This window comes from Sinocyclocheilus grahami, unplaced genomic scaffold, assembly GCF_001515645.1.
Source record: "Sinocyclocheilus grahami isolate Dianchi unplaced genomic scaffold, SAMN03320097.WGS_v1.1 scaffold464.1, whole genome shotgun sequence".
NCBI lineage: Eukaryota > Metazoa > Chordata > Actinopteri > Cypriniformes > Cyprinidae > Sinocyclocheilus > Sinocyclocheilus grahami.
The window spans coordinates 1,693,044-1,696,697 of record NW_015505643.1 but is presented as its reverse complement, the minus strand read 5'-3'; positions in this window follow the sequence as shown (position 1 = coordinate 1,696,697).

Below are 3,654 nucleotides of genomic sequence, written 5' to 3'. Positions count from 1 at the left end.
AGAACCGTGGATTTTCACTGGCATTGGTACCGAATACTGAAATGTTGGTACCGTGACAACATTACTATCACTGCTGTGAACTGACCACCACAGAATATCAAAAACTTCATACATCGTTAGATCCACAGAGCAGCTCATATACATCGGCTTGACTGAAAAACTGGGAAATGCTGTTGGCTGTTGTGTAACGGCAATTTAACCTATTACACAAACAAATGTTTTTTTGTTAATCTCTTTACATTTATTTGTGGATCATAATCTATTTATTTGGAATTAAGCAACAATTCTATCTCCATATGTTCTGGACCCACCTGCAGTTCTGTGAATCCACAGGATTCACCTACAGCCAACATGTTATGCAAACCGAATGAGACCTAGACACCATCACTGGGGAAATCACCAGACTGTTTGATTAATTTAAACATGAAACACAGGATATTTCAAGAGAAAGAAAGAATGTTTATGAGAGAGGATATGCTTTGGATTTGAATAAAGAAGTGAAGAGTTTAACCTGGGGTTATGAAAATCAGACAATCCAGATCCAGGTCTAAGCATCACAGAAAACCTCATTTAACCTAGCGCTAACTGCCAATTTTTTCAGTCTCTCTCATATCTGCGTCTAAGCAATGCATAAGCACATGAGTATCGGGATGGGAGAAGGCAGATAATTGAAGCTTCAGCAGAGGAAATTGAAGTTTAAGAGCAATGTATTCACTATTGTCCTGTACAGACGAACTGCAATATCCTGTGCCTGTCCCTATTTTTTCTACCTCTCTGTTGAAAAAACTGACTCATAATCACCCCTAATACCAGGCAGCAGTTGTGCGAGGCCCTGTGAGGTGGGTCCTCTATGGTAGAGAGGGGGCCCACCTATAAGCACTTTGTCCTGGCCCTGTGAATTTTAGCGACGGCTCTACCAGGCAGTGCTTATTTTGCCCACATGACACTGATAAAAATGTCAAGGGGTCGTACACATCTACTTTGAGGCCATTCTGTGATTACTTCATTTGGTGCTGGCAGTCCAATAAATGCCTTCAAACAACATAAATACTTTCATGCGCCTCCACAATCTCCCTGCAACAAACTTCATATCATAAAACATTCCTCTCACTAAGACATACGTATACATCACTTTCCAAAATATTTTCAGTATTGCACAGAAGATTCATTTCTCATTTTGGAGTGATGAAAAGAAGTCTGCTGGACAGAGAGACATAGAGGGGATGTTTCCCACAATTTCAGTGCCCTCTGGGTCAGACATTATAGCTTCGGTTTCAGCTGTAGTGTATAGACGCACCCAGCTGTGACGGCACCGCACTGCACACACACTAGAACGGGGTTCAGAAAAGGGTCTCAACATAATTCAGAGCAGTAAACCTTCAGCAATTGACCCTCTTAATGATTTGATCTGGGGCAGTGCATCATCCTAACAAATAAATCAGCATTAAAACACATACGAATACGAATGGGAAATAAAAGAGTCAGGGGTATGTATTTACTAGGGCTGTCAAAAAAAATTCGAATTTTGAATATTCGTCGAATTTAAAATAAAATCCACAATTTTAGGTGTGCGTCAGGCAGCCTTTTATCAGTGGCGCATGAAATGGGACGACAATGTAATGTTTTTGTTAGCCTATCCAGTTGAACCCACTAGATGCGACGCTGCTACGTTGTTCATTCAAAATATTGCAGAAAAAGAGAACAATCAATGCGGGGAAGATGTTGTTTACGTCAAAACTGAAACCAAGCCGTTCACACAGAACGCATATTCATCGCATTTTCTAGAGGGACATCTATCAACGCTGCACTCGCATGAGAGAGCAGCATGTTTAGAAAGCTATGTAAAATTAATGTAAGTTCAACTTTTAAAAAACATGATTGGTTTTCAGTCCTTTGTGTTAAACTATACATGCATGAACAAGCAACTTTATTAACTATATATGATTTATAAACATCATTTTAAACATTTTTATTATTACTTTTTTTAAAAGATAGTCGTGTTATTTTATTATGCTTTGAAGAAACATGCATAATATTTTGCTCGATGTGCCCTCTTGTGGCCTCAGGAAAGAAGCCAAAAGCTTTTTTCCCCCCTAACTGAAATTATGACTTTTAAATTAGAATATAATTCGAATATTGATAATATTTAAGTAAAACGTTTTTCAGCCATTTTGACAGCCCTAGTATTTACTATGACACCCTACTCTGGCATCAGCTGTGCTACATAGCAGACAGATGAGAATCCAAAACTGAAGAATTTATTTAGTTCAGTCCTCTTATGCTTTGTTAAGAGTGCAAGACCAGTGTATATTACAAGCCGGTTAGAATGAGGTGTCAAACAGGGTCTGCAGCACTATTAAATCAACAAAGTCACATTCATTCTGCCACGTCTAAAAGTTCAACAGCCATTCATCTGGACTCCTCATTGACCTAGCTGATGTAAGAAAGGTCTTCTTTATGTGTGTGAGGTTAATGGTGTGTGAACTCATCGCAGTCACGGCACACAAAGTCTTAACAAGGCTATTTAAAACAAAAATACTGAACCGTGCAGGCATCGGTCCACACACACACACACACACACACACACACATTCCAGCACAACACTCACACCATCTATCACTCTCTGTATGGACACATACATAAGTCAAAAATAAGTTTATATTAGTACAGAACAAACACTTTTATAGTATAAGGATTGTCCAACATTATATCGGTGGTTCTCAACCAGGGGGCCGGGGTCCACAAGGACTTCAGCAAACTTCCAAGGGGGCCCCCAAGATGACTTAAAATGATCTAAAATAATACAAATCAAGCATTAAATTAAGCAAAAACAACAAAAAAAAAGGTAACCTCATTTTAAAAGTGAGATTTTAGACCTGAAAAAGTCATATAAAATAATAAAATCCTAAAACTCCATGACTAAATTTTATAATGGATATTCATTTTTTGTTATGCCAAATTCTAAAATATTTTATTGAATAGAAATTGTGAGAAAAACTTTAAAATATATATTTTTTTATTCCATAAATCAAGACCAACTGGAAACATCATGGGGTCTTCGAATATTGTTGTGGTCAATGGGGAGCCTTGGAGTCAAAAGGGTTAAATAGTTAGTTCACCCAAAAATTAAAATTGGCTTGTGGCTTCTCCTCAAAGCATCCTAGGTGTATATGACTTTCTTCTTTCAGACGAATCCAGTCGGAGTTATATTAAAAATTGTCTTGGCTATTCCAAGCTCTATCATTGCAGTCAGCGGGTGTTGCAGTTGAACAGTCCACAAGTCGTCAAATAAAGTGTGCGCATCCATAATAAAACGTGCCTCACACGGCTCCGGGGGGGGAATAAAGCCCTCTTGTAGTGAATCCATGTGTTTTTGTAAGAAAAATATACATATTTCAAATGTAATAAACACTTTTCTATCACTTCCACCATCTGTCATACGCGGAAGCCGTTCCGGCGGATGACGTAGGACGTCAGCGTTGCGTGATTAGTGACGAACGCAGAGAGAGAACAAAACAAAAGGTTGGTCACGAATTAGAAGTACAAACCGAAGATTTGCAAAGAAAAATGTCGGAGGATTTCAATATAAGACAAGAGGAGACTGGTTTTCCTTTGCTAGAGTAAGGAAACTTTGCTTCCTTTGCTCCTATAAAC